This window comes from Diceros bicornis, chromosome 28 (genome assembly GCF_020826845.1).
Source record: "Diceros bicornis minor isolate mBicDic1 chromosome 28, mDicBic1.mat.cur, whole genome shotgun sequence".
NCBI classification, from domain to species: Eukaryota; Metazoa; Chordata; class Mammalia; order Perissodactyla; family Rhinocerotidae; genus Diceros; species Diceros bicornis.
In genome coordinates, this window is record NC_080767.1 from 26,137,336 (window position 1) to 26,159,328 (window position 21,993).

The 21,993-nt window shown below is 39.2% G+C and overlaps 1 long non-coding RNA gene across 2 annotated transcripts in view; it reads right to left on the reverse strand.

Moving 5' to 3' along the window:
* LOC131393270 (uncharacterized) overlaps positions 1–21,993 on the reverse strand; it is a 360,399-nt gene that overhangs the window by 308,290 nt on the left and 30,116 nt on the right. For both annotated transcript variants that reach the window (XR_009215916.1, XR_009215915.1), the window contains exon 2: positions 8,828–9,133. This is a non-coding gene — a long non-coding RNA (uncharacterized LOC131393270). The remainder of the gene's footprint in view (positions 1–8,827; positions 9,134–21,993) is intronic.

Below are 21,993 nucleotides of genomic sequence, written 5' to 3' on the forward strand. Positions count from 1 at the left end.
CGTGAGCATCTTGCTTCCCCAGTTGTATGGAAAATTGCCAAAAAGGCCCATTTCTCTCTCCTCCCATCCACACTATTGAGTTGTGAGCTGCATGACTAGGAGGCACGAAGATGCTAAGAGAGTGCAGTTAAGATTCAGGGGAGGGCAATTAAAGGGACGTGGATCCTACTAACTGCGTTGCAGATTCCATCAAGAAGCCCACCCATGAGCTGCTGAGGATGCCTCACTCACTGATCTCCCTAACTGGCCCAAGGGCACCCCCAGCCCTCCATGCCCCTCACCCACACTCCCCCACCCGCTGTGGTGGGATCTCTGTGCACCATTCCAATAGCAGCGAGGGCAAGCATTGGCAGACAGCTAGTGAGCATGTGCAGAAAGCCAGCCCCAACCTGCAGACCAGGGAGAGACCAGGAACTTCAGCTTTAGCTCCACCTTTGGATAACAAAAGAGAGGCTAAAATTCGTATGGAACCGTAGAAGTCCCTAATAGCCAAAGCAATCCTGAGGAAGAAGGACAAAGCTGAAGGCATCACATTTCCTGATTTCAAACTATATGTATTACAAAGCTATAGTAATCAAAACAGTTTGATACTGGCATAAAAATAGACACATAGACCAATGGAGCAGCATTGAGAGCCCAGAAATAAACCCTTGCATATACGGGCAACTAATATTTGACAAGGAAGCCAAGAACATTCAATGGAGAAAGGATAATCTCTTCAAATAAATGGTGTTGGGAAAACTGTATAATCACATGCAGAGAATGAAATGGGATCCCTATCTTATACCTCTCACAAAAGTTAACTTGAAATGTAATAAAGACTTAATAGATTTAAAACCTTAAAACTCCTAGAAGAAAACATAGGGAAAAATCTCCTTGACATTGGTCTTAGCAGTGCATTTTTGGATATGACACCAAAAGCACAAGCAAAAATTAATCAGTGGGACTATACCAAACTGAAAAGCTCTTCACAGCAAAAGAAACCATCAACAAAGTGAAAAGGCAACCTGCGGAATGGGAGAAAATATTTGCAAACCGTATAGCTGATAAGGGGTTAACATCCAAAATATATAAAGAACTCAATAGCGAAAAAAAACCCAAACAATATAATTAAAAAATAGACAGAAGAATCAAATAGACATTTTTCCAAAGAAACATACAGTGGCCAACAAGTTCATGAAATGATGCTCAACATCACTAATCATCAGGGGAATGCAAATCAAAACCACAGTGAGATATCACCTCATACCTGTTAGAATGGCTATTATCAAAAAGACAGGAGATAAGTGTTGGCTAGGATGTGGAGACAAAGAAACACTTGTGCACTGATGGTGGGAATGTAAATTGGTACAGTCACTATGGAAAATAGTATGGAGGTTCCTCAAAAAATTAAAAATAGAATGACCTTATGATCCAACAATCCTACTTCTGGATATATATCCAAAGGAAACAAAAACAGGATCTCAAAGAGGTATCTGTATTCCCACGTTCATTGCAACATTATTCACAATAGCTAAGACACCAAAACAACCTAACTATCCACCAACAGATGGGAATGGATAAAGAAGTTATGGTATATATAGACAATGGAATAATACTCATCCATGGGAAAGAAGGAAATCCTGCCATTTGTGACAACAAATTCCACTTAAGGGAAATATACTAAGTGAAATAAGTCAGATGGAAAAAGACAAATATTGTGTGATATGACTTATATGTGAAATCTAAAAGCCAAACTCATAGAAACAGAGTAGAATAATGGTTACCAGGGGCTGAGAATGTGGGAAATGGGAAGATGTTGGTCAAAGGGTACAAACTTCCAGTTATAAGATGAATAACTTCTGGGGATCTAATGTACAGCATGGTGACTATGATTAATAATGCTGTATTATATACTTCAAAGTTGCTAAGATAGTAGATCCTAAATGTTCTTATCATAAAAAAGAAACGGTAATTATGTGAAATGATAGACATGTTAACTAACCCTACTATGATAATCATTTCGCAACATATAAGAGTATCAAATCATCACATTGTACACCTTAAACTTACACAATGTTATATGTCAATTGTCTCAATAGGGCTGGAAAAATATGCAATCACTGTCCACTCAGTATAGACCATAACACGCTGTCTTTTGTATATTTATTTCTGCTCCAATGAGATGTATTCTATGGTGGTTAAGCAGTGGTGCTCTAGACCCAAACGGTGTGCGTTCAAATCACCTATACACCACTAATTTTAGTCAAATTACTTAAAATTCTCCATGCGTCCATTCCTCATCTGTAAAATAGAATAAATAGTGCCTGTCTTGTAGTTTATTGTCAAATTTAAGTGATCTGATAGATGTAAATCATTAAGAACAGTGCTTTAATCACGTTCAAGCATAGTAACGATAATCTACTATTCGTTCCATGCTTTGCCTTCCTCCACTTCAGAGGCAAATTGGTAGAAGATGGTAGAAGATTGGTAGAAGATGGTCGAAGAGGTTTTATTTATCTTTTCAGATTTTCTGCTGCTGGATGTAGCCATATATAATCTGCTTGATTATATATGTGTCACCAGATAATTAAAAATTACTAATTCTAGATTCTAGCATTCAGCAGAGTGTTCTTTTACCATTTTGCCTCCTGAATGACAGGTCAGATTAAATGAATATTCTAATGTGTAAGAGATGTAAACCTGTTCAATTGCTTATTTTATGGCCTTATTTCTTGCCTCTCCTCACTCTCCACATTTTGGCCGTACTGAATTGTTTTATTTTCCAATTCTTGAATAGGCCATGCTCTATCTGACCTTCTAGGCTGTACACATGCTTGCCTTCTGCCCACTTTGATCCTGACTACTCTTTCCCACATATGCACACACACACAGCAATAATACTTTCCCCCTTCATTTGTCCAAGTGGCTCGTGCAACTTATTCTCCTCCTTAACATCAAATTCTCTAGGACACTTTCCCTGTCCCCGCCACCCTCAGTCTGCTTAGATGACCTTCCTCTGTCTCCCCACATTGTTTTGTTTCCTTTTGACATAGCACTTATCAAGTTGTATTTAATTGTCTAAGTATCTGTATCTTCTATTATATGAGTTCTTTGAGACTTGAGACTGAGCACATTGTATTTACTGTTTTAATTCTATGCCTAGCTCAGTTAACACTGAGTTATTCCTCAATGAATATTTGATGAATGAATGAATGAATGAGCAAGTGAGTGAACAAATGAATGGAAAGCTATTGGTACTTATTAGACTTGCATAGAAACAGCTACATCAAAATCTCCATCATTTGCAACAACAACAAACAAAAAGATAAAAAAGAGTTAAGGCAGTATAGATTAAAAGACGATTTAAAAAAGTGTTAACTGGCAAAGAGAATTACCCTTCAAAAGCCTAGTCTCAAAGATAACCCTATTTGTAAATTGCAACATTCATTTCACTCACATTTTCTTACCTTGAACTAGAAAGGCACCGAGATGCCATGATTAGGACAGAGCTTACATCCAGAGATTTGTACATAATTCATAGTTTAAGTTCTCCAAGTTTGCATAATAAATAGTTTAAATACTGCAGCAACAGAGCTGGAGAGGAAATTAGGATTCTGAATGAAAAAGTTAATTATACCTCCAAGGATTTTTTTTTTTTTTTTGCAATACATTAAAAACAAGCTTAGAAGAGGATAATTTAGGCTAAAAAGAGACGGAAATGCAGGAGATTATGGGAGTGGTGATAACTGACAAGTTATCTTATTAAGTGGGGGTAATTAGACTAAATTAATTTTAAAATTGGAGCAGTGGATTCTAGATCAACAATAGCGTAAATAATTTATGGGGCTGATGATCTTGCAGCTGGAGCCATTTCTGTTAGATGGACTCTGTTCTTAGCATTACTGACCATTTTCTCTTCTTCAACCATTCTATTCAGATAACCCAGGGGGTATAGTTTAAAACTGGAATCCCCACCCGTTTAGCTAGGCTGCCAAAGCAGATCAAAGGACAAGAAATCCTCCTCAAAGGAGAAAATGGCTTTTCATAAAAAGATGTCATAAGATATTCTTCCATCTATTCATATATCTATTCATCTACCCATCCAAGATATGAATATTGCTAATACTACTATTAAAAATATATAATATTAATAAATATTTTTAAGAATTTAATATGGGTCTGGGTACAGCACTGAGAATTTCCCAAGCATTATTTTATTTTAAACAACAGCCCTGTGAAATGTGCACAAATATTAATCTCAACCTAAGGGCTCAGGACAATGAAGCAACTTGCCCAAGGACACATGATTAGTAAGATCTTTGGTCTGAACCCTAGCAAGTTGACACCAGAGCCACACTCAAAACTACTGTACAGTACACTGCATTTGCCCCATGCTGGTGTCAAGAACAGAAGCTCTCACTTGGAGACTTGGTGATTTGGGAAGTAAACACAGGGGGAAAAAATCCACCTTTAAAGATGAATGTTGGAGTGCAGTGAAGAAAGAAAAAATAAAGAGGCAGAGGGCTTGGGCTCTAGTTTTACTTAAACTGTGACAGAGCTGTGTAAACTTGAGTTTATTATCTCACCACTGTAATTGTCATCTCCCAGTCTGTAAAATGAGGCAGATAAGAAGACTTGTAACAAGGCATGTCAATCATGGTGACAACTCATCCCATTCTAAGGAAATGTTCTGAGTCCTTTCTATGGAAAACTTGCCCTGTCCACACCCCCCTGCTGAAAGGACATCCGAAGATGGCCTTGACTTCCAGCATGGAACCAGTTCACACACCCACTCCCCTGCTTGGCTGTCACCAGTTGCTCTGGACGGAGTGGCCAATTCATATACTATCCAGTGGCATGTGAGAGCGCTTGGTAGGACAAGCCCTACTCAGAGAATCAGACCCTCTTGGAGATGGGTAGTGGGAATTAAGATTAAACAAAGCAGTTGAAATTTTTATTTTTCTTTCTTTATCAGCCCATAGCCAATATGTCACCAAAAGCTAGCAGTTCTTACTTCAAAGTAGACTCCAAATCTGCCCACTTTTTACGACCTTTTCTGCTACCACTCTCATTGTAGCCATCAGCATCTCTCATTTGAGTTATTCTGTTGCCTTTTGCCCTTGCCTCACATGGGTCTGTTTTCAAGATAGCAGCCAGAACATCACTCCTCTGTTCAATACTTTTCCATGTCACTTAAAGTAAACCAAAGTTTTTATGATAGTCTGCAAGGCCCTATATAACTAAGGTCTCTATCTTACCTCTTTAACTTCATTCCTTATTGCTACTGCCTTCCTTGTTCATCTCACTCCAACCACTTGGCCTCCATTTTGTTCCTTGACATTCCCAACACCTACTTCCATGCAACAGCCTTCACACTAGTGCTTCTATAATGTCCTTCTTGCAGATATCTGCATGATTCACTTCTTCACCTCCTAAAGGTCTTTGATCAAATTTTCCTTTCTCGGTGAGATCTGCTCTGACCACTCTGTTAAAAAAATTGCACACACCCACTCCCACTTCTCATCACCTGTTCCTGCTTGATTTTTCGCCATTGCGTGAATCATCTTCTGGTCTAGTAAGTTATTTACTGTCTGCCTCTCCTAACTAGAGTGCAAAGTGTCCGTGGTGTCTGTCTATGACACCACCTTATCACCAGCATAGAGGATGCTGTAACATGATAGATATGTGTTGAGTATCAGTTGAATATGTGAGTGAATAAATGCATGAAAGGTGCAACTGGAAGCAAAAAGATCAGCCATAAGAGGCCATTATCAAGCTACAGGGTTGAGAGAATTGAATCTAGCAGGTAGAATTTCTGGGTATAGAGAAGTCTAAAGAACAATGAAGTAGATGAAAAACCTGGAGCAATCACATGTCCTGGAGGGAGGAACCACAGATTCTTGCTCTAAGATTCCAAGAAACACCTTACACTGAAATTTCAGTGAGATCCTCCTCTTCTGGTATATCGTTAAGACTTAACTCACTCATAGTTATTCTTAAAATCTATCATTTGCCTCAACAATCTGCCTTCAATTTAATCTTTGTTCCTTATACTCAAAGAACTCAAGCCAACCATTGTTCCTCAACACTACTGATTCCTTTTTATATGCCAAATGCTTTATCTAGTATCTTCACATATATTATCTCATTGACTCTTCCTAGAAACTTTGGATCCTAAGCATCGTTTGACCATCTTACAAATAGCAGAATCTCCATGAAGATAATTCATTTATCAGAGTCACATATGTTGCAGCAGGCCTGGGCTCCAAATGCAGATCTTCTGACCCCAATAGTGTGGCTCTTTTCCTCCACCACACTGCCTCTGGAGGGTTTTTCTAGGTGGCCTTTTGTTTTCAGGGGCACAATCAGATAATTGCTTATGTACATCCTGCCTATGATTCTGACACCCTGAACAGTTCATGTGCCCTCATCCAGCATTACCTCCCAACAACACTTAATTTGCTCCCTTAATTTTTGATGGACTCACAGAGCTTAGGAGGGATAAATATCTTCATTCCTCCTTTTATCTTCTGAAGGTGCCATTTCGCTTGTCTCCTTCACTCCTCCCCTTCCTGTAAGTTACTGGCTGGGTCATGGCTGCCAATATATTGAAACACTCAGGAGCCAATACACAGGGATGACACAGACACCCAACAGGCAAGAGCATCCTTCTGGCCTTGATGGACAGCTGATCAACAATTAAAAGGATGATTTATGGCTTAAAGAAAAGAGTACTGACTTATCTCATGAGTACGTACACATCTGTGCATATAAAATACATCTTTCCAAAAACCTTTGAATCAAACAAAAATTGTCCTGGACTTTCTCATTCTTTCTACATATATCAGAAAATCTGAATGGCTTGCCCAGGGACACACAGATAATCAGGTTTCTAGGTTTCCTGGCCTGCTCAATTGTTCTTTCCCAGGCAGTATGCTGCCTCCTGCTTTGGAGGATAATTCAAAGTTGTGGGCCTCATTTTGAATGCTCTCAGTGGTCTGAACATTTTCAGAGCTTCCTTCCTCTATATCCCAGCTTAAAAGCCACTTTTTCCATGAAGATTTCCACTCTCTACAGTTTTAGTTAATTCCTCACTTTTATTAGCTCTGTTTTATTTGTTTATTATTTATTGCATTGCAATAATTCATTACAGCAATTATCACAGTCTAGAGGGTTGTAATTATGATAGTTTCTCTGACTTCTTGACTCCTAGTGGAAGGAGCTAAAGCTATACAAAAAAAGCATTAAATAGGAAGGTCCAGGATCTAGGACTTTGCCTCTCTGATTGGTATTTTTCCTATTATCCAGATTTTCCAGGTGCCCTGATCCTTTCAGGATGTACTGAATGTGGACCCAAGTAATAAGATTCCCACTAACAATAATTTACCCCAACTTGCCTAATAACATTGAACCAAGGGTAATCAGTAGCGTTAAATGGAAATATAATGTCCCCTTATAAACTTTTAAGTGTTTAATCCACCAAGCCCCAGGAAGTAGTTCTACCAGATTTGTCAACTGGAATAGATTAAACAAGCAACAACTACAAAAACAAAAAACTGCAATCACAATTCAGGCTTGAGAGCAGCCTTTCCCGTCGGTTTTATTCCAGCCCACATTGTGTTTTCCTTGGTGAAACCTTTTGACCCCTGTTTGTCCCTGCCTTCATCAGCCTCATCCTGGAGTAAGGACCCAATGAGATTTCAACCAATGGTTTTGCCCCATCAGAGCCAGGGAGGAGAGGATAAGTCCTAAATAAGCAAAGCTACAGAGTCTGGACCTCAAACTCTGCTCCAAGCAAATGGGCTTAAAAATAATGATATTTCCCAAAGTCTGGAATCTTTTCTGAGTACGAACATCCATATTTTCTTTCTTTTTCTTTAACCTACCATGTAGTAAACACTTACCGTGTGCCAGTAACACTGTGAGGCTTTGATCTACATTGTTTCATTTAGCATGTATGCCAGTGAGGTAGACATTGACCAGACAGTGGTTGAGTCCAACCTGTGAACAAGGCTGTCTTGCCCTACATTCAACCATGCTCTTGCTCATGAGGATTGGACATTAACCATGAACTCCAGCTGTATTTGCTGAATCAATGACTTCTGTCTTTGCTCTTAACCTGGCTTTCCTTTGCTAAATTCAGTTCCTAATACAAGGAGTCATGGCTGAGTCTCTATCCTACAAGGATAAGATTACTCAGAATTTGGATTCTTCCATCCTCTCTTGCCAGGACTCTTTGTAATTTACCTCTTCAGAGATGAATGCCAGTTTCAACGGAGACCTAGATTGCAGTGTTCATGTGAGCACTATCATTTGGACTCTTCGCCCATGCTCACCTAATTCCATAACCCACACCATGGCCCAGACTATATCTTAGTTCCCTTTCCCAGTCTTTTTGCTATTATATGTCATCAAGGATGTTTAAACCCATTTACTAAATAGGTTTGAAAATCTGGGATAGGTCAGTTTACAAAACTGTCTTTATTTTTTTGGTTGATGTTATCTGAACCTTCTCCTCCCATGAGAATCTAGATTTGTCAGTGGGCTGGTGGATACCCTGGCTGTCCTTGAAAATGACAAGGACTCACCAAATCCAAGGAGATGGGGTGTTGCAAAGCTAATCAGACAAAGACATTTATCAAAGTGGTTACAATCATGGGCTCTGGACTCAGATAACCTGGGTGCAAAATCAGGCCCTACTACTTACTGCTTGCCTAACCTAGGCAGATTATTTTATAATTATAAGCCCTAGAACTCTCATCTGAAAAGTCAAGATTGTAATGTCTCATAGGGTTGTTACAAGAATGCAGTGAGTTATCTATTATAAAATGCTTCATATGCTTACCTGGCACATGCAAGCTCTTCAGCATCATTACTGTATAGGAGCAGATGTGAAAAACCAGGGTCCAGGATCAGGAATCCGAAGTCTGAAGATTTGAGAATGTGAAGCAACAGACTGAGTCTGTAAGTGGAGCCTGGGAACCCTTTCTTGCTCATAGTTGTATTCTCTGTGCAATTCTTCACAGCAACATGTATGGAAGAATTGACTTCATGTAAAGGACCAGAGGCAAGGTGGTAGCCGTCTTAAATACTTTGTTTCTCCAAATTATGTCGATTAAAAAAAGAAGCAGAAACACTTCTCTTGAATAATCTGGAATATTGAGATAAGAAGAGGTCAATGAAGAGAATGATATTTTGCTCAATCACTTGCCTGCTTGCTTATTGCTTAGGGGAAATTGATTTCCTAAAATTAATATTTGCAGGAAAACAGGTTTTTTTTTTTTTTTTAACTAATGTAGTATTTGAAGCATACAAAGGGATGAAATGTATATGTACTTTAAGAAGTACAATCATAAAAGAAACATTCTTTAACCTACTACCTAACAGGTAAAGACTCAGACAGTGTCTGCAATATCATTGAAAAACATGAATGTGTCCCATTCAGGTTCTCTCTCCCTGCCTCCTCCCCAGAGGTAACTTTTGTCTTGAATGGTGTGTTTATGATTTTCTTGCATTTTTAAAGTTTACCACGCGTATACATACCCCAAACCTGTTATTTAGTTTATTTTTAAGCTTTTAAAAAATAGTATCATAGTGTAGGTAGTCTTCTGCAACTTCCTTTTATTTTGATTCAATATATGTTTAGAATTCACCTATACCATTGAGTATAGCTAGAATTCATTCATTTTCACTGCTATATAATATTCCACTGTGTGGAACCATGTAAAGGATTATTCATGGCACATGGTTTCTAACAGCATAGATTCAACTTCATCGTCTCACCCACATTTTTCCAATGACTCAAAATCCAGTTGCTTTTTTTGCTTTCAGACTCTCCACCCCTAAACTAACTTTCATAATCGGCATAAGAATTCTCTTCCTGAATACAAGTGTGAGACCTGTATTCATATTTCCCCAGTTTAAAGCCTCAGTGGTTTTCTGTCTGCTCCCAAAATAAAGTTCCAGTTGCTGATGTTGCCATCCTGGTCCATCACAGCCCCACAGCAATATTCTTTTGGTCTCATCTCCAACTATAAATTCTCCCCGTTCCACCTTCTGTCTTCATCTTTCTCTGCTCAGACCAAACAGGAGCACCACCACTCCCCTAAACCACTTGCACTTTTTCTGTGCCTCTGTTCACGCCATTTCCTTTGCCAAGAATGCCTTCTCTTTTCTTTGTTGGAACAATGGAATACTAGGTATCATTCAAGACATAGCTTTCAAGCCTCCTCTTCTGTGAAGTCTTCCTAGATCCCTCAAAAAAGAAACCAAATTATTTCCTACACTGTGCACCCATTATAATTAGTGAATTGTTTTATACTTCTTAGTTTCTGTTTTTTTCATCGTAGTGAATAGGCACATCACTTTTTGTGGACAGAAAGCTCCGTCAAATCAAGGACCATATGCTTTTTATTATTGTATCCTCCCAGGACCCCACTACCTCCCCACATAACTGCCCTCATCTCGGTAGCAAATTTGAGGCTCTGTACACAGGAAGGGCCTAATAGATGTTTGCCAAACTGACTGGAGCAAACAGCATGGAAACTCCTTCCCAAGGGCTGTGTTTAGAAATCGCTATGATCTTTTCTGATGTCTGCATAGCAAATTGGATTTATCTTTTCAATTTTGCATTATTCTTGTGTTATTGGGATTATGATGAATAATAAGATAATAACAGCAATTAGCCTCTGGATGACTAATGGTCCCTTAAATTGATTTTGAACAATCAATTTGAACATCTTCCTGTGGCCAAATTAGAATAAGGCGGGCCACAGAGTGTTCCATAAACATTCCTGAGAATGTAAATGGTAAAATTATGTCCAGTGAAGACTGAGGGTGGTATGGAAACTCCCTAGGGTTTGTGAACGGTAGTGAGGGGCAAACTAACAATTTAAACTCTTTGTTTTTTTTGAAAAACTACAACCTAAAAGATCAATGGAGCTTATTCCAAAGTTTATTTGTAAATTGGTTATTTAAAACTTAGTGGTTATTTTCAACATGGAAATAGTGTTGTACATTGTGTTTTGGCTTCCCTCAAATCCATCAAAACCTATTGAACCTATGGAGGGCCTGAAGTATACTGGATCTTGGCCATAGTTTATTAGACAGAATCATTGATAAGAAATGCCTTCAAGGTCCAACCTGGGCCTCCGCATAGACACTATTACCCATTACAATGGCATATGGAATTCCATAGTGACTATTTCATCACTATAGAATTGGGTCTCACCTAACTCCAGGCTACTAGGGATGGAGCATTTGGCTTTTGTCCAAGTTCCAGGAGGATGGGGTAGGAGGATGAAAGAGGTAGAAAAGAGGGAAGGGAAAATGCTAACATTTGGGTGCAGAGAGCTATTATGAAGGTCCCGGCTTCCTGCCAGTAAAATCTCTAGGCTCATCTTTGGGGTTCATCACTTTCTGGTTAGTCTTTCACTATGTTCTGCAGACTTTGGAGATTTCTGCACGTACTGTCACAGTTTCTGCCATTCCCAGATGCTTCTGGCTGGATTTATCCATTTTCCCAGTCCTGAACCAATGCAGAGGTATATAGACGTTTATTAGGAAGCAAAGGAAAAGTATTACAGCTTTAATTCATTGAACGAAACATGGGAGTAAGTCATGAAGAAATATAAACAAATAGGCATCGCATCGAGAAGAAGATTAGTGTGAGAGACAGGCACAGACATCAAACTCCATGATGATAAGTTCTGTATAAGCAAAGTTATTTAAGAGCCTTGAGAAGTAATTAATTTTCCTCGGATGGTCCTTGAAGAAGACTCCATAGAGAAGAAGACATTGATCTGGGTTGTGGGGAGTGTCAAACCCAAATGTTCATTGAGCCTTGCTGATCCTTGAGATGTGCACACGATTGGTTTGGGTCCCAAATTTTGTCCTGTTAGGGAGTCCAAAACTCTTGTGATATTTCTGCAAGTTTTGAGCAGGGCTATACTTGTCCAATTTAAACTGATGGCTTCACCCTTTATGAGTCATCTCAACATCACGTGCATGGCGCCCCACACTTGGAGACTGCTTTGAGCTGTGTCAACCTGGACATTCATCTTTGCCCTTCTTTCATTCACACACACACACACATATACTCACATGACTCGCATATACCACCTTTTATGTACAAAATATTTTAGTGAAAAATTTGGAGAGCTAAGAGAAGTTTTATGTGACAATAACGCAAACCTCCCCAAACTGAGTATTAGATGTTCTTGATTATAGAAGTCCCTTTGCCATTCAACTGAGGATTATTCATGGCTGCTTCATCCTATAAAGTATGCAAGCCTTAGACCACTTCTTCCCTTTTCACTTATTCCCTTCTTCAGAACTCATTCCGCCCAGATGCCTTTAGGAGCTTCCAAATCACATTTATTCTATTTTGCAAGGTAATTCAGCTCTTCCCAGCTCTTACTCCTAGACTCACCTCCATGCCTATCTTTGGCCATCCAAATTCATCAAACGATATCTGTCCTGCTTAGAATACATTCATTATTTATAGGCTAATTATTATGTCATTGGTTATACTAGAGCAAAAGATGTTCTAGTGAAAATGGTGATTGGAAAATATTTAAAAGCGTTAATTAACATGCTTTCTACCTACCTAGTAACTCATCAAGTTTCTTCCCTTGCACTCTGAACCAGTTCCTTACCCAGCATGCACTCCTAGACACAAGCCCACTCCTGCTTTGGGTGACAGTATATTTACAGAATACATAGGCATAAACTGATTTAGACCTAAGAAGAAAAGATAAGATGCGTGTATGCATAATGAGTACCCCCATGCACATATACACAGTCACCCCAAAGTAGATAAGATCCTGTAGACTGGGGCAAGGGGAGAAAAGAGGAGCAATTCAGGTGCTGTCATCAAAAAGAGATTTCTCTGTTTTGCCTGAGCATTGAACACCTGCCACCAGTGCAGGGAGGTATGTGCACTAAAGACCGTCCCAGCTCTATTCCAGTAGTGAGCACCACACCTCACCCATGCTGAGAAGCTCTGGAGGAGTGCTTGTAATTGCAATCAATAAATCTGACAATGATCAACTGACAAGCCAGAATGCTGCTTGTGCCCTGATATTTTAACACCCCCTCCATAGTTATCCTGCGTGGACAACCATCTTTCAACAGCAGGATGATTACGAACTTCAGAAACAGAGACTGAGGCCCTAGACACCTAGAGTTGTGCCGGTGATGTGGAAGGATAAAAGCTCCTAGCATCACCCCTGAGCTCAAGCTACCCTTCCCCCAAACACACCCAATTAAGGCTGAATATAGATGAACCAAGTCGAAGTATCCCATTGAGTTAAGATACTGGTGGAATATCGATCCCTTTGTGTGTGGAGAGGGAGGACATAGTGGAGGAGAAAAAAGGCAGAGAGGGATCAGACAGATACTAGTTGTTCTTGGAGGTATCATTTAAGAATTGATTTGTGAGCCAGAAATATCTAGAGCTGAAGAGGAAGACCCAGCGTCTTGATTGGGTTGAGGACATGAGACATGGGCTGCTGATAATAAGGCCAGGACTAGGACTGTAGCATCCATCAGCAGCAGTGGTGGAAAAAAGGAATAGTTGAAATATCCAAGGAGGAATGACACTCCCTTCCTCTTTCACTTTCTTTTTGGCTTCTAGCATTCTTAGCAATTTCATCACATATGCACTTGTCTCACCAGATGTCACCTTTAAATTATTTATTTTAATGGGTGATTAAATGTCTACGATGTGCCAGGATATGCTATATGCTTTTGGGTACTGTCTCATATATCTCATTTGATCTTCACTTTGACCATAGGACATTGATATTTTATTCCCATTTTGCAGATTAAAAAAAAAAACAGATCAAAGACATGAATTGACTTGCTTAAGGTCACAGAAGTAATAAACGTCAGAATCAGAATTTAAACCCGGTCTTCTGATCCCAAGTTCATGATTCTTTTCACAGCGGCAATATATTCCTCAAATATTAGATCCAAAATAGATGTTAGAGATTATTTCATCCAGGAATGACAGATATATTCTAAACGATATGCCAACTCTAATTGTTCTAGGCTACGTGGAATGTGTGCTGAGAAGAACATGGGGACCCCGTCGTAGCTCAGTGGGAAAAAGTACCGTGATTGATTCTTGGTGTCTGTCACAGGCAGCTATGCCAGATACTTTCCAACCTCACCTTAGTTCTCTGCCCTCATTTTTACAGATGGGAAAATTGATGCTGGGAGATTTTTAAAAAATTGCCCAAGGGCACACAGCACGGTATTGGCAGAGCCACAGTAAGTCTCCACCTTTCCTGACTCCATAACTTGTACTCTTGGCCTAGCCCTAGTCCTTCCCTTGGAGCTCTCATGGGAATCCTGCCAAATCACTCATTCTCTCTGAATCTCTTCCTAACCTTGTTTTTCTGTCTCATATCAGATATGCACATCATCTGAGTAACATGCTTTGAAGAGGAATCCATTGTGAAATACTAGCTTGCTGTTGTCAATAAGATTCCACAGTCAAGGTTTCTGTTGAGGAATTGCTGAGAGGGACATGTTACAAGTGATTGATGACCACCAAATTCTGGTGTTGGGACTGGATGAGCAAATGCAAGGCAGTCAAGAAATAATCAGAGCCATCTCAGCATTTAGGAACCGGCTGGTGCTAAATTTTCCTGAACAATTTTGATCTGATCAGCTCAAAGCACAATGGAATGGTTCATTGGTGCGAGGAAAATGACTGAAGTACTGTGTTTAAATCTAGGAGAAACAATCTGAAGAGCATAGTCATTCACTGAAATGGCATCTGTTTAATGGTGATGAGAAAGTGCATCTATATAAAAAGAAGAGGAAATCCGAAAAATCTATCCCAGATAATTCAAATATGGAACTATTCTATAGTAGTATCTAACTCTTGGGTTGTTGTGAAATTAAATGAAGACAGTGCTCATAAATTATTTAGCTAGTGCCTGGCAAATAATAATTGCTCAATGAACAATAAACAAGAGTTGTTTTTTTTTTAGTGAGAAAGCATTTCAAGGATGTGTGTGTGTGCGTGCGCCTGTACTAGTGCTTGTGTCTGTGTATGTGTGTTGTCCTCTTTGAATGATCTGCTTGACTAACTCAATTATCTTTGTGTTGTAGACACACTCCTTCCAATTCTCTCTGTATCTGTAAATGGAAAGAGACCCACTTTGAACTGGAATGTCACGTATTGCTTTCTTTTCACTGAACACGGGCATTTTATTATATCTTCTGCTGTTCATGAAATGTGACTAAAGAGCATTATTAGACTGGAGTTGTTCTTCATGAAACTGAGTCACAGAGAAGTTAAGTGATTAGCCCAAGTCACACAGCTATTGAATGGCTGGGCAGTGAGGAGGAACCGAGTCTTTTCACTCTCAATTCAGAGTGTTGGGCAGTAGCTCTTCTTCATATTAGAATCAAAATTCTTCTACTTCTCCCACCTCTTTTTTTCCCCCTCTTCTCTACTCCTTGTAGTTTTTTTTCTATTTCTTACTCTAATTCAAATCAATAACTACTTATGAAATTTCTTTTATGTGTCCACTGTTGATCACTAGACTGTGAATAAGGCTTGATCCATATTAATGGCAAAAGCTGGCAGTTTCCCACTCCCCACTTCTCCTGTTGACAGATTTGCTTTAAATCACCGTTGCTGCCTTGCATAACACAGCGGAGAATAACTCTATCCAACTCCAGGAATAAATCCATAATACTGAGGGTACTCATGACCTTGCCAGGAATGTGCTTGGTGGGGGTCACGTGATCATGCTCTGGACAACGAGGGGAAGTCTACTCAGACCTTCTGGGAAAGGTTTCTTTGCCAAGAGGATGTTCACTTTCTTGTAGTGCATGTTGAAGTATCTGGACGGGAAGCAAAAATTACAGCTGCCTTGTTCCCAGAGGGAAGACCGTTTCTGGCATTCCAGGGCTGGAATTTCTGGACTTTCTAGGATGTGAAGCAATTTCTCATTTGAATTAAGGTTTTCTTCAACTAGCTGCATGAGGAAGCTTAACTGGTAAAGTGCCCTAAAGAAGCTCTGAAATTCTTGTTATGGTACCGTGTACGGTAAGCAGCCATGCTAGCATATGTGTAATCAGACTCTTGTCTCCGCCCCTTGCTAGCTGTGCAATGCTGGGCAATTACTTAATTTCTTTGTGTTTGGGGTGCCTCCTTTCTCCTTCCTTGCTTTATTGTCCTGACAGCATACATCACCCTCTGATATACTACTACACATTTTACTGTATATTCATATATATTTATTCTCTCTCTTTCCCTTCTTTGATATAAGTTCCGTGAAGGCAGGGATTTTTATCTGTGTTATCTGCTTCCGAGTTCACAGAATCTGTAGAAGGTTAATAAATAGTTGCTTAATAAATACATAACTTAAATAATTAATTAATAAGACAGAGTGACCGTTATGTCATAGGACGATTGTGATGATAAAGTTAGATAACATAGTAAATATTTCTAAACTGACTGGCACATTATTAGTAAAATAAATAAAGACAACCACTTCTGTAAGTCTTGGCATGATTTCTGTAGTTAGTTTTAATATAAATATTTATTGAAAGTCATCTGTCATGTCAGCTACCCTCTAGAGATGATAAATGTTTGTTGTTTTAAGCTGCTAAATTTGGGGGTAAATTGTTATGTAGCATTAGGTAACTAATATACTTGCTATACCCTCTACCTTCCTCAGACCTTTCACCATGCACTGTGCTTTCTTCATCATCCTCAGTTTTTATTTACCCAAATATTTATTTTCATTCAACAAATATTTCTAGATGCCACCTACATGCAGGCATGGTGTTAGATATTGGCAGAACTGTCAGGATCTGTAAGATTTAAGTCATGTCAAATTCCACATACTTCAAGATGCTTCTCTGGACTTTTGTGAGGTACACTGGCCTCTTGGATTTCCACAGCACTCTCAGTCTGACCTCCGCAGCTTGGTGTTAAGTTGTAGGTATTCCTTGACGTAGTCTGGTTGTCTCAACAATCAGGACTGGGAGACAAACCTTCACCTGTCCATGCATCCCTTCAAACAGTGTGGAATTTCCAAATTTGTGTGGGTCATACCTCCACGTGTATCTATCTGGTTATCTCCAAACTCATAGTTCTCTTGTTATGAAGAGTCTCACATGCCAATGATTACATGTTTTTGAATGTTTACTTTGTGCTACAATTTCACGTGTGTTATCTCATTAAACACACTATGACCCATTATGGAAGACACTATGGTTATAATCCTTTTATAGAATGGAAAACAGAGGCTTAAATAACTTAACCAATGTAGGAATAGGTAGAACCAGAAATTGAACCAGAGTGGTCAGATAACAAGGTCTGTATGCTAAGCCTTACTCCCTATTGTCGTGTACACCCATACTCCCTGTGACGGAAATCATTAGACAGTGAAAAAGGAGCAGCCTGGGAATGTGAAAATTGATTGGTTATATTCGATATGCCTGTTAGATATCCCAGTGGAGATGCCTGGAAGAGTTGGATATAGGAACCTGAGCTCAGGAGCTATGTCTTGACTGAAGATGTAAATTTAAAAGTCCTTACTGTAACGTGGCATTTAAAACCATGGATTGGATGAGATCACCAAGGAGGTGAGTTTAGACAGAGGAGAGAAGGAACCATGGGACATCCGATGTCTAGAAATGAAAAAATAAAGAGGCCCCAGAAAAAGACACTGAGTGTGTTAGGTGATGTAGGAAGAAAAATAAAGGGCATGCATCTTGAAATTAAGTGAAGAAAACATGTTTCAACAGTGAGGGAGTGATAACTAAGTAAAATGTTGCTATTGAGTCAATTAAGATGAAAATTACTAATGGAATATTGAATTAAGCAACAGAGAGGTTGAAGGAACCTTGAAAAGACAGGTAGTGTTATCATTAGTATTAAACTTAATCAGTGGAAAGAATGCTGATTTTGGAGTCAGGGCACTTGGGTTCAAGTGAAAAAAAATAAAAGAAGGAGATAAAAACATGGATACTTTCCCCACAGGGTGATCATGATGATGAAATTATATAACGAAGCTAAGCATACTCCACGGAACATGAAGGAAGATGCAAATGTCAACTCAAAAACATCAAGGTCATGGGGCATGCCTGGTCATTTAGTACCTCTACCTATTGTCATGCTCTCAAAGGCTGCTCGGCCTCACACCAGCCCCCACCCCTACACCACACACACACACACACACACGCACACACACACACACGCATGGGATACACAGATTCTCTCAATAATACTACGGACTGAATACGTATCACGAAGCTCTAGAAGATTTAGGAGCTAAGCTATCCTATTGCAGCTCTGGTGCAGCTGACATTACCAGACGGCATTAATTTAATTCCGCTCAGTTATGCTTTTAAATTTGATTTGAGAAATGTGTCATAAAACGCTATTGAGAAGTGCAGTGCTGCGTTCCTAAGCAGGCCGGAAGCCTGTGTTGGTTCTGGGAATCCTTGAACGAAACAGATTGAGTTCAGGTTGAGCCCGTGGACTTTAGGGAGTTGGCTCTTTGCTGGGATCTGGTGACAGGGGTTTGTTGATCCAGGATTCCTCACTCTTACGAGGAGATCAAAGCCAAGCATAAATCTCTAGGGAATAAGGAAAGGACTTGCAAAGACTAAATGAAAGCATATGAAAAATTATAATTTTAACAAATAACGGGGATAGTTGAAAAGACTTTGCATATCTATGAAACTGAGTTTATTTTAAAGCACTTTAGCCCACTTATTCTGTTGGGTCATCAGTATTATTTTCTCATTTCTCTTCTCTGGTCTCAGTTTCTCTGTGCTTAAATCGAAAGTGATAGACTAGATCAGTTGTCCTCAAAGACAGACAAAGCTTCCTCAAAGTGCATACTTAATGATCGACTGGAGTGAGGAAAGAAAATTCTGGAACTTTCATTTTCATTTATTTCCAATGCATCTTTTAAAATTTGTATGCCTTGTGTATGTTTTTGTAATACACATAATATAAATAGCAGGTAAGTAAATAAATAAAGTCTATATTGTATACGTAGCCTCCCTTTCTGTAAACAGTCATGCTCCACATAACAATGTTTCAGTCAATGACAGACCACATGTATGATGGTGGTCCCATAAGATCTGTACCATATAGCCCAGGTGTGTAGTAGGCTATGCCATCTAGGTTTGAGTTAGTACACTCTATGATGTTCACACAACAATGAAATCTCTAAGGATGCATTTCTCAGAATGTATTCCCATTGTTAAGCGATGCACGACTGTATAAGTCCTTTTTATTAATTGATTGACTAATTGATTGATTTATGTATTCCAATATGTAATCAAAATAATCTAGAGAATATTTGGCTGATTGAACTCTCAGAGCTTTTATAGCTCTCTCTGTTTTTTTCTTTTAATGATTTTATGGTCCTGAAATGAGTTATTCTAATCATTGTTATTATTTTGTGTGTGTGTGAGGAAGATCAGCCTTGAGCTAACATCTGCCCATCCTCCTCTTTTTGCTGAGGAAGACTGGCCCTGGGCTGACATCCGTGTCATCTTCCTCCACTTTATATGAGACGCCACCACAGTATGGCTTGACAAGCAGTGCATCGGTGCGCGCCCTTGATTCAAACCAGTGAAACCCGGGCCGCCGCAGCGCAGTGCGCGCACTTAACTGCTTGCGCCACCGGGCAGGCCCCGTGATTATCTTTAAATAGTGAAATAGCTGTTTGACTATTGAACTGACTGCTCAGTTTTTGGCTTTTTGGTGATTAAAAAAAAAATTAACTCCCGTTACTAGGAACATAGTGAAAGCAGTAAGTGCCGTCTCAGTTTGCATAAGTCAAGAATATCTACTGTGAAACGTTACATGAAATCCCTGAGTAGCAAGGAATTTTAATTTGGTTCAGGTTGGCTCAGCTATAGTCCTAGCTCTGCCACTGATGTGCTGTGGGTGCTTGGACTAGTCACTCCCCCATTCTGGGCCTCATGGTCCAGGTTGCAGATTTGGAAGTCTGAATATCTCCTCATGCAGATCTTGGTTCAAATTTGGCATCCTCAGCCAGGTCTTCTCTGACCTCTCCCTCTAAGAGATGCTTCTTCTCCTGCCTGCCGTAACTCTTTATCATAGGTCATATTTTACTTTCTTCATAGAACAATAACTATCTGAAATGGTCTATTTATTATTTTCTTCTTGTGTTTGTTGTCTAACTCCTCTAACTAGAATGTGAGCTCCTTGGAAACCACAGGGAGCAGAGGCAGACGTACCAGGAGGCAAATGAAGTTCAAGCTTCAGGACCCTTGGGGGTCGTGTTAGCAATGTGATAAAATGGTTGTGGGTTTTTTTTTTTCCAGAATTTTCAAAAGGAAAATATTCTATTATGTCATTGGCCAAGACCACCATCTCTTTTCACTCTGACTCTCCCTCCATTACACTTTACTTCATGTCCAGTGGTATGGAACTTTTGCATTCAGCAAAAAGGGAGTTTAATTGGGTTTATAATTTGTGGAGTTTGGTGGGGCATGTTTTTGTGGTTTGTCATCCCTTCTGTGACTAGTTAAGTTATTGTTAATAAGAATTCACAGATTCGTAAGGGGCAGAGCTAGATCAAATAGGTATTTTTCTGCTTCTAGTATTGATTTTAGCATTGCACATCATTGCCTTTTTATAAGTTTAGTGATAAATCAACAGGTATCTGTTTCCCAAATTTAGAAGTATGGTAATACATCTCCAGACAATTGCCAGTATTTAATGCTCATTCCAGACCTACATTCCTGGCTGTAAGACGTGTTTCCAGTCTCGTTACCCCTGCTCTCCAGCTTGCCCACTGCCCTCTATCTGAACTAAGTTCTTCACTCTGTTAGACTCTGCATTTGTCTCTCTCTTTCATTGGTCAGAATTGCTCGGCCCAATCAAATCTTTGTGTGTTCTCATTCAGTTCTTGCTGATTTGACGTGAACTACACACATCAACAAAGTTATCATAAAAGTCAAAATATGTCAATCCAATATGGATATGGAACACAAACTGGTTAATGAGTATCATCAATGCCAAGAATATTTAAGATATACCACTGCACAAGAAAAATTGAAATTTTCTGAAATCTTAATACTCATATATTAAATAAATCTGATGCTGCTTTTCCCAAAATGACACCAATGCTAAATATTTACACTAAATTTCAATAATGAGTAGTGAAGATGAATGGAATATTTTCAAAGTGTCAGTTAAGAAAAAATAGCTTTGGAGGAAAAAAAACTGAATTAATTTTCTAATCTTTCTATAGAAAATAATTAAAAATATCATCATATGAAAATATCAAAAGCATATAGCTAAAATGTAGACAATATTATAGAGGTATGGTATGCAGGTTATAAAGAAAAATCGTGGTTGTTTTTCTAGCTTTTGTGAAATATGTGTCAGCATTTCAGCTTTTTCAGTAGGTTAACATTGCAATTTGTTATGACTTCTTTTCTAGTTTTAAATATTTACTTTCATGTTGAAATTTTTATTCATTATTTTTGTATTCTTTTCTTAAGGGGGCCCCAAGATTGTATAAGCTACAAATCCCATCTGTAGGATCCACTCTGGCAGAGAACATCTGTTTTTCCCTACAGCCTGAATTCTCAGCTTTTAGAACTAGAAGAGAGTGAACAAATGTTTGGAAGAATCACAAGATGTTCTCTATGAATCCCTTTCCAACTTGATTTGCTGTTTCTCTTAAGAACCATATGACAGAAACTTTGACCTTCTGTTTTTAGAGGCCACTCAGAATTACTCCAAGGACATCTGTTCCTGGTGAGGATTATAGAATCTACTTTTAACAAGCATCCCAGTGCCTTCATAGGCCATACTCTATGACCCTCTGAAGTAAGCTCTGCAACTTGCACTGCCACTCTATGCATACGCAGAACCTTCTCTTGCCTATCTGAGCTTACTGACTGAGGCACAGTTAGAGATTCCCTGGGGGAGGCACATCCCCAAGGTCTTGGCTACCAATGGTAAAGCAGGTCACATACAGACTC